Below are 9,930 nucleotides of genomic sequence, written 5' to 3'. Positions count from 1 at the left end.
TGGCCTCCATTCCTCTTCCACAACAGTCACCTTTCTATGGCCGCTGAGGATGCTGACACCATCTGGAGTCTTCTACCGGGACCCCCATTTCTCAGCCCCACTCTGCTGCCTTTAGCAAGTGTGCCTAGGGGTTTCACCAGACCGCACACACCCTGCCTTCCATCAGGAAGGCTGCCTCCTCTCTGCCACATGCCTGACTTTCCACCGGATGCCACTGTCCTCTCCCACAGAGACCTGAGCCTAATGTGGCTCCACTGGTCTGCAGAGGAGTCTGCCCTCACTGAAGGGAAGTGGTTGTTGAGGTCAGAGTAGCCATCTTGCCAGGCTAAACTCTCAAATCGCAGTGGCCTCCTACAACAGCATGCCCCCATCTAACATGGGTGAGGTCACTCTGGTTTGTGCATTCATTCAGCCACCCCCATGGCCCCATCAGTTCGCAGGTGAATGAAGGAAAAAAGTCTGGGGGGGGGGGCGGGAGATCGTATTGTAGGACGGGTTTCTATGGCCATGTAGGAAGGGCATCCCGTACATCATTTTTTCCCACATCCCACTGGCTAGAACTCAGACATATGGCATCCCTTAACTACAAAGGAGCTTGGGATTTGTAGTTCACAAATGTGCAGGGGTGTGTGTGTGATTTGTTTGGTGAACGATGACCTAACACCGTGTCCTAGAACCCCAACCATAAAGCAAGCAAACAAACGATTAGGTATTTCCTCCGTGCTGCAGCCTGGATGCAATGTGTCTCTCAGGGGCTCATGTCTTGGAAGTCTGGTCCCTGTTGTGGTGATATGAGGCATGAGAATCTTGAGCGATGAAGCCTAAGCGAGATCCTTCTATCACGGGAGACCTGTCTCAGAAGGGATTAAGGACCCTCTCAGGAGATACTCCCGAAAGAGCCCCTTGTTACAGAAGCCGGAGTTTGATCCCTGATTTCTTCTCTGGCTTCCTGTTTTGAGATGGGCTCACCAACTCCTGTACCGCTCCCGCTCAGGTAACACTGTCTCACCAGATGCACAGGGACACAGCCGCCTTGCCCTTGAGTCCCAGGAACCTTCCTTGGCCCCGTGTTAGTTTCCATCTGTGTTACTGTAACAAAATGCCTGAGAGAAGCAACTGAAGAGGGAAAGATTTGTTCCAGTTCAGTACATCATGGCAGGAAAGCCATGGTGGGAGGAGCTAGAGGCAGCTGGTCACGCGTGCCCACAGGCGGGCTGGTGGTGTTCAGCCTGCTCTCTCCTTTGTATGTAGTCTAGGACCCCAGGCTGGGGCCTCACCATGCCCTTTCCTTTCCAGCTCTCTGGAAATGCCCTCGTGGCCACATACATAGTTGTATTTCCATGGTGACTCTGAATACCATCAAGTTAACAATGTGGAGGAGCCATCGCAGGCCCCATGAGGGCAGAATATATATCCCTTCTGCCTCCTTGGGATTTTTGTCCCAGTTGTGAGACTTGCTTTATAGCTCGTGGGACATTAGGAGGGATGCTGGCTAGCGGGTGGGCTTCTTCTCTGTTGGTTAAAGAACTGGAAGATGGGAGAACACCCCAGTGCAAAGTCTAAGTGTCTATTGGCAAGTGCATTGACCCCTCCGGCAGAGGAGAGGCTGATGATTCTGGGTAGAGGAGGTGCTGGGCGTTTCTACTGGATTTGAATACCATCCTGGCGATTTTCTTCCTCCCTCTATTGGTCTTAAAGTGTCCATGTCCACGGCTCCCTTCTGGTATGGGGATTGGGCCCCCTGTTTCTGTCTGTAGACATAAAAATAGCTGTTGGGTGGCTGGGGACCTGTCAACAGTCAGGGTGGAGCGTTGCTTCCCTTTGTGGTGTTGTAATAACCGAGACGGGGGATGGAGGGGGAGTGGGGTGGGGGGGTGGTTAATGGGGAAAGGGGAAAAAAGGGAACTTGAGGCAGAAAAGGGAAAAATGGAGGTTTATCTCCGTTCTTTCTTTGTCTTTTCTGCCCCAGCCCATGGCTCCTGTAGGCACAGCTGGGCAGCTGGGATGGAAGTGTGAGAAGCACCAGAACCCTGGGGTTTGCTGGCCTCTCCACCTAAACCATCTCACAGAGAGCTTCTAGCCGGTGGCTGTTTCCTCTTCAGCCCAGTAACACTCAAAACAAAACCACAATCCCACCGCGGCTTGCAGGATCTCATTCTCACAGAAAGGGTGGCCGTGCTTCAGAGAAGTCAGCTGGCTGGTGCCGTCCTGCTCACAGGGGTCACGCGCAACGAAACCATAATTCCAGGAAGCAGTTCCCAAACTTGTTTGGCCACGATGTGTTATTTAAATGACACTGTTTTGTCAAGGTGCCAACGGAGGCCCACACGGTGTCACTTAAATGGAAGGAGACGGCAAAAAAATATAGTCTCGTAGTAGAATTAATTGCGGTGAGAAGTGATCAAAATTTGATCCATATGCTTAATAAAAAGTAAACATTGAGTAATTGCACCAATAAATGTTAAAATTACGAGATGAAAGGCGTAACAAAGATAGGCAATTGTCAACTAGGAGACCCACAGCCTGGCAATGGGTAGGAGAAACGCACTGCCTGTTGCCGACCGTCATACTTCCCACAGAAGGTGATCTTCCATGTGACTTCCAACTGCTGTCATCAGGTTCGGGAGACCCTGTTCCAAACAGACAATTACATGTGAGAAGAGACCCTCCTCCAGGCTGTAGACTCCCATCTCCCCACCACCATCCTCAGCCCCAGAGGCAGTTCCTACAACCAGGGACATTTTCTGTACAAGAGACCCATTACAGAGACCAAGCAGGTGTGCGGGGAGGGTGGCTCGGTCAGCAAAGTGCCTGCCTTGCAACCTTGAGGACCTGAGTTCAATCCTCAGCACTCATGTAAAAAGCAGGGCGTGGCAGTGTGCACTTGTACTCCTGGGAGGTGCGACAGGGGGATTCCTGGAGCTTGCTGACCAGCCTAGTCAACTAGGAAAGTTCCAGGCCAATGAGAGACTGTCTCCAAAACAAACAAAAACAATCAAATAAATAAATAAATAAATAAATAAATAAATAAATAAATAAATAAATAAACAAGATGGACAGCCCCTGAGGATGACAGGCAAGGTTATCCTCTGGCCTCTCCACACACATTGGTGCACACTCACTCACATGAGCATACACCCATGTATAATGCGTAAACAAACGCACACACATGCATGCACATGCGCACACAGGCAGATCAGGTCATTTCTAGGATTAAATGGGACCCAGGGGCTGTGGCTCCAGAGCCCACGTCCCTGTTCCGCTGTCCCGTCTCTTACGCTCTATCGTTAATGCTATAAAAATATTTGATATTTTCCCGCCTTTGGAACACCCGTGAGCATCTCCTAGAGGCTTTGTGTGTCACAGGACAGAGTTTGGCAAATGGCATTTGAGAGGCAGGGACAAACTATTTAGCGCTGCCATCGGCTGCTCTAAACCACATATTGAGTGACTAAATCTCTCCCCTCCTCTGACTTTCTTTTTCCAAAAGAATAGCTTACAATTAAAACACACACACACACACACACACGGTTCACTTAGATCAAGCTGGGAGGGCAATGACACTGTCCTCCAGGTAATGCCCCAGAATCACAACCCACCGCCATCTCTGAACTTCCTCCCCCACCCCCCGAGTCTGCAGGCAAGGACAGCCGGCCATGCCGTCCTTACTCTCTGGAGCTGGGATCCAAATGGATGTCAGGAGAACCAGTTTTTCCTGGCCCGGTGCCCTGGGATGCATTTGTCAGAGGGACATCTGTGTGAGTGGCACTGAGCAGGGTAACGAGCTAGATACCCAATAGTCGCTGGATAAAGCAATTCTGTGATACTTCTGGGGTGGCTCTTCAGACACCCTGTGTGACTTCGGCGAAGGACATGTATTCACGTCTCAACGAGGCAATTATGGGTTGTGGAGATTAAGACAAAAGAGTCCACGGGAGCGAAGCTGCACATCAGGTTGCCTCCAAACCTCTCCACTCAGAAAGAGCTCCCCCGGCCTTGCTCAAGGGTCTACAAGCTTCCGCCCCCAGTCACCTGCTTTGCCATCCTCTGCCTCACCGTGACTGTCCTCAACCAGATCTGAGTTCCTCTTGCTCGTTGAGAGGACGCCTTCCATCCTTCTAGACTACAGAAACAATCTCCTTATCCCACTTGCTCAGCTCCAGCCCCTGATACATGATGGGTGCTTGTAATGTGGAAGAGACAGGTCCCACAGGATTGTGAATTTGATCTCTTGGTGCCCTGTTGGTGGCGTTGTTTGGGAAGGTTATAGGACCTTTGGGATGTGGAGCCTGGCTGGAGGAAGCGTGTCACTGGGAGGAGGGGGGCTTGGAGAGTGTATAGTCTCACCCCTCTTCTAGTTCGCTCTCTGGCTCCCCGGGTGATGAAATGGGATCAGCCAGCTTTCCTCTTGGTGGCCTGCTGACATGCCAGCCTCTCCATGATGGATTTACCCTCCAGAACCACAGGCAAAAATCAACTCTTTCTTCCTGAAGCTGCTTCTGATCATGGTGTTTTATCACAGCAAGAGAGAAGTAACTAATACAGTCTTTGATAAACAGTTATTGCAGGGTAAAGGAATCCTTTCAAAATGAAAAAAAAGGGGGGGGCAGGGTGATGGCTCAGTGGATGTCTTAATCTCCACCCCCCATAATTGCACTGACCACTAAGCTTGATGAGCAGAGTGCAAACCCTGGGACCCAAATGGTAGAAGAGAATCTAATCCATCACGTTGTCCTCTAACCGCCACATGTATGCTGTGGCACACACAGTCATGCTCCCACAATAAAGAAACAAATGTAACAAGATTTTTTTGTTTGTTTGTTTTTGTTTTTTTGTTTTTGGAGACAGGATTTCTCTATGTAGCTTTGGTACCTTTCCTGGAACTCACCCTGTAGCCCAGGCTGGCCTTGAACTCATAGAGATCCGCCTGCCTCTGCCTCCCGCATGCTGGGATTAAAGGCACGCACCACCACCGCCCGGCAGAAAAAAAAAAAAAAAATTTAAGAAATGAAAAATGAGCCGGGCAGTAGTGGATCTCTGTGAGTTTGAGGCCAGCCTGGGCTACAGAGTGAGTTCCAGGAAAGGCGCAAAGCTACACAGAGAAACCTTGTCTCGGAAAAAAAGGAAAAGAAAAAGAAAAAAAAAAAGAAATGAAAAATGATAAGTCCCTCCCTCTAACCGCCTGGTCCCCAAAGTCAAACTCCACTTCCTGTTCTCTGTACTTCCTCTTGCCTGCCCTCACGGGTCGTTGTTATTGACTGTCAACTCGATAGGATCTACAGTTGCCGAGGAGGCAAACCTCTGGGCATGTCTGCAAGGTACTTAATTTTTTTAGATCAAATTAATTGAGGTGGGGAGACCTGCCCTAAGGATAGACAGCACCACTCCGTGAGCGGCGGGTGGGGTGAGTCGGGGATGGAGTGGGGGGAGTCTCAGGCTGCATAAAAAGAGAAAGAGGCCTGAGCACCAGCATTCCCAGGCTCCTACTGCCTTCCCCACCACGGTGCAAGGCGTCCCCTCACACTGTAGGTCAAAATAAGCCTGCCTCCCTTAAGATGCTTCTTCTGCACTTGGCGGCAGCCATGGGAGAGCAATAGCCCTTGCCTTTCCAAACCCCCCAACACTATCCCCTCTGGGAGCTTCGCCCCCAACAGAAATGAACCCCATCTTCTCCAGGTCTCTATGGCAGCCAGCATAGACTGATGCTCACGGTGGATTAAAGACAAAAAAAAGCACAGGCTCTAACATGGGGAAGCCGCTTCGTCAGGAGTCGCCTCCATTTTCTCACCCATCCAATGGAAAGCGGGGTACGAGAAGCAAACAGGATGGTTCCGGATGTTGTGGGGTGTCCGTTGACCTGCCTGGCTGCTCTGCACGGAGCCTCACGGCCCGGTGCTATGTAGATTCGCCTGGCACCCCCCAAAAGTGTCTGGCAGGGACCTAGCTTGGGGTGGTGAACGAACCCGGGGGTTTCAGTGTGAGGGAACTGGACAGCCGGTGCCAATGGTCTCAAACTCGAGTTCCCTGGGCAATACTCACAAACACCCAGAACTAACTTCCAACATTCAAATTTCTTTGATGTCATGGTTCTAAGTATAGAAATAACCTTTTGGTTTTAAATAGAAATCAGAGAGCCGAAGACAAGCAAGGAAAGTCTTCCAAGATATCCAGGCCCAACTGTGGGGTTCAGGCAGGGCACCGAGCACCGTGGGGGGCCTGTCTGACAAACCTCCAACGGAATCCAGAGTTCTCGAGAGTGAGGTCTAAACACCGGCCCCACCACACACAGGCACAGCCTGGGCCCAGAAGATGATGAGCGAAAATGAAGAGCACCTCAGGGGACCCTCCCACAGACAGTCTGTCACCCAGTGAGTCTGCCATTCCGTTTCAAAGTTTAATTAGAGAGTCGCTTTCCAACGCTTAGATGCAATTAACCCCCCGGAGCCGTCCTGGTGACGCCGTAACTGACACGGGCCACAGATGCCCACCGTGGCTCTCGGAATCACAGATTGGAAGGGATTCTCAAGCAGGAAGATAAGTGACAAAGATCTGTGGTTTTCAGGAGAAAACTTACTTCCTAAGAGTCAGATGGAACAAGCCTCTCCCATCTGAGAGACTAACTTTCCCCTGGAGGCCCCCTTCATGACACACAGCCCCCTCCAGCACAGACAGTCCTGACGTTCCTGTGGAGGAAGAGTCAGGGCCTCCAAGCTGAGCCCCCAGACTGGTGCTCAGTGAGCTATGCGCGCGCATCCTCCTGGCCCGGCATGGTTGCTACTGCACTGGTCTTCTTTCCCAGTAACTCAGTTAGAGAGCAGAGACACTCTGTTCGCTTTTCCCCGGGTTGTACACGATGTTCATGTACAAGATGGCCCAAGGTCAAAAAGAACTCAAAGGGTTCCAGACAAATTTCAGAGCAATTTGTCTATGGGAATGACCTTTTAAAGCCAGACATATCAGTCGGGTGATGACGCACGCCTTTAATCCCAGCACTCGGGAGGCAGAAGCAGGTGGAGCTCTGTGAGTTGGAGGCCAACCTGGTCTACACAGCGACTTCCAGGACAGCCAGGGCGGTTACACATAGAAAGAAACCCTGTCAAAACAAACAAACAAACAAAAAACCCATACTGTAATTATTTGCTCTTACAGTATCCCCATGATGTGAGCAGAAAGGGAACTAGAGTGTCCACGGAACTCACATGCAAGGACACTGAGCCCAGGGGGGTGTATCTTATGTCACACAACTCATTAGAACAGAGATAAGAGTCAGGAGTCCAGCTTTAGGTCTCCAGCCATATAGTCTATCCACTAAGCTTTTGTGTTTCCTATACATGTTTTATTGGAACACCTACTGTGTACTGTGTCTGCTTAAATGTATTCTTATTTTTAATCTACTTTAGTCTTTCAAAAATATTTATTTTTATTTTATGTGTACGAGTGTTTTGTCTACATGTATGTATACCAGATGTGTGCCTGGTGCCCAAGGAGGCCAGAAGAGGGCATCGGACCCCCTGAAACTGGAGTTACAGAATGTTGCAAGACACCATGTGAGTGTTGGGAATTGAACCTGGGTCCTCTGAAAAAGCAGTCTGTGCACTTAACTGCTGAGCTACCTCTCAAGCCCCAGCTTACATATGCTCTTATGGAGTAACCACTGTGTATTGTTCTTACTTCTATATGTTCTGCCGTGTGCTGTGTTGAGTCACATATGTGCTTATGGAATACCCACTATGCAACGGGGCCCCATGGATTCAGTCCTCACAGGATGCCCTGCAGGGAATTCTAAGTTTAATAAATGAGTCAGATACAAATGCAGACATCAAACAAAAAAAGCTGCAGGATTCCAGAGCTGGGCCCAGCCTAAGATGAGGCAGAGAAGCTGGGTATGGGAGTACTCAGCAGAGCCAGGAAGACGGGGGACACAAGGTGGTTCCTGGAGGACAAGATTTAAGGAGCATTTGCTGGTGATGCTCCCAGCAAGCCTTGGCTCTGCTGCTGCGGAGTATTCAGCACCAGCTTCTCTGAGGAGAAGAAACTTTTCATCGTGCTTACCCATGCCCATTCCTGCAGTGTAAAGACCTCCACAAGGGCTAACAGCCCCCGTGTGGGGGTCCCTGAAGAGCTGGGAGAGAGGCTCACGTGGGCTCTCACAAGCAGGCACATGCTGGTGAAAGCCATTGCCTGCTCAGGCCTGCCACAGCAGTGACATTCAGAGGCAGAGGTAGTGACAGACGGACATAGAGGCGAGATGTGAATGACAGAGTCACAGGCAGAGCTGAGGGCGGGTTGGTTCTTGGTGAGCTGCACCGTCCAAAACTGCAGTTACTAGCCATATGTTGATTTGTCAATTAAAATTAATTAAAATGCAGCTTCAATTGCTCAGTCGCCCTGGACACATTTCAAAAGTGCTCACTGGTCACATGTGGTGGGTGGCTGTCATAATGGGCGGCACAGTTAAGGGACATTTCTATCATGGTCCAATGTCCTGCTGGACAGCAGGGAATGGGGGAGGGGGACATAGAAGGTGAGAGGTCATGGGAAATGAACTCTCTCGGCTTCCGTTTTCAACGTGAAGGGTCAGCTCAGATGAAGGACGGACTGAGTGAGGGTGTAGAGATTCCTGCAAGAGGCATGCCACATCTGTGGAATTTACAGCCCTGGTACACAGTGAGTGCTCATGCATACACCCAGCATTTGGGGCAGCTGTGGGACAATGAGCATGCTCTGGGGCATGCCTGTCCACACACAAACCTTTTTACGGCAAGAGAAACCAGGAGTTGTGACTAGGGTTGAAATAAGTAGACAGGGGGCTGGTCCCAATTAAAACCACAGGTCGGAAGGAGCCTTCATGTTTTATCAACATTAAAGAACTAGTCAGTCCCAGGCTGGCGAGGTAGGCAGTGCTGGTAAAGATGCTTGATGCTAAACCTGATGGCCAGAGTTCATTCCCTGGGACCCACAGAGTGGAAGGACTGGACTCCTACAAGTTGTCCTCTGACCTACACACACACACACACACACACACACACACACACACACACACACACACACACACACACACCATAGTAATCCCATGCCTCACTCATAATTAAGTAAATTTAACTGTAAACATTAAATAAAGAAACCAACAGAATCTGTGACAGCCAGTATGGCAGGAAGTGGCCATGGAGCCCAGCACTGCCCAGTTCATGGGATGCAGGCCGTTTCCCCAAACCCACACTCTGTCCCTGACCCCCACACCCTCATCTCCATCCCTCCTCGGCACCTCATAGCTCCTGACCATCCTGGGGCTGGGACTTCATCCCTTCTCTCTTCCTTCTCAGGGGCTTGCTGTTCTCAAAGGAGACAGAGAGGTCGCTGTTTTCCTCCGTCTGAAAGTAAAGGGCACGCCTCCTCCAGTAGGGCCGGTGGCGGAAGGGAAGTTGGGGAAGGAAGAAATCACCCTTTGTTCCCGCGTTCAGACGTTTCCTGTGTGCACCTGTGTTCAGCCTTACCAGGATGGGCTCTGGGTCCAGCCTGAGTCCTGCTTTCTGGTGGCCACTCCACGACCTGCTTCCCCTTGGATTGGCACTAACTCTTACAGCCATGACTGCCCTGGCGCCATCTACATGAGATGGCAGCGGACTCTGTCACCTACTGTCCACTGTTGTTGGACATTTAGGGATTTCTGTATCTCCAAGATTCCTTTATGCTCCTGTAGTTTGATTCTTTGAAAAAATATTACATTTATTTATTAATTTATTATTATGAAAGGCCGGGTATGCAAGCCTTCTGGCGTCCTGTGCAGGCCAGAGAACAAATCGCTGAGTAGGTTTTCTCCTTTAGCTGATGAGCTATCTCATAGGCCTGTGATTAACATTTTTGGGTCCAAAATATTTTTTTAACCTTTCATATTATTTCTTTGGGCTGGATTCCAAGAAGTGGCATTAC

The 9,930-nt window shown here is 50.2% G+C and overlaps 2 long non-coding RNA genes across 2 annotated transcripts; both read left to right on the top strand.

The window, feature by feature from the left end:
- The first annotated feature begins 5,177 nt into the window (after window positions 1-5,177).
- Window positions 5,178-7,033, top strand: LOC119089066. Its single transcript, XR_005092917.1, has 3 exons — window positions 5,178-5,318; window positions 5,677-5,807; window positions 6,124-7,033. It is a non-coding gene; the product is annotated as an uncharacterized LOC119089066 (long non-coding RNA).
- A 474-nt stretch (window positions 7,034-7,507) lies between these two features.
- Window positions 7,508-9,729, top strand: LOC119089019. The gene is made up of 2 exons (XR_005092799.1): window positions 7,508-7,547; window positions 9,324-9,729. It is a non-coding gene; the product is annotated as an uncharacterized LOC119089019 (long non-coding RNA).
- The last annotated feature ends 201 nt before the right edge of the window (window positions 9,730-9,930 follow it).

Source organism: Peromyscus leucopus, chromosome 14 (assembly GCF_004664715.2).
Source record: "Peromyscus leucopus breed LL Stock chromosome 14, UCI_PerLeu_2.1, whole genome shotgun sequence".
In the NCBI taxonomy this organism is placed as follows: Eukaryota; Metazoa; Chordata; class Mammalia; order Rodentia; family Cricetidae; genus Peromyscus; species Peromyscus leucopus.
Note: the sequence above shows the minus strand (reverse complement) of the source record. Positions and strands in the feature narration are given on the sequence as shown.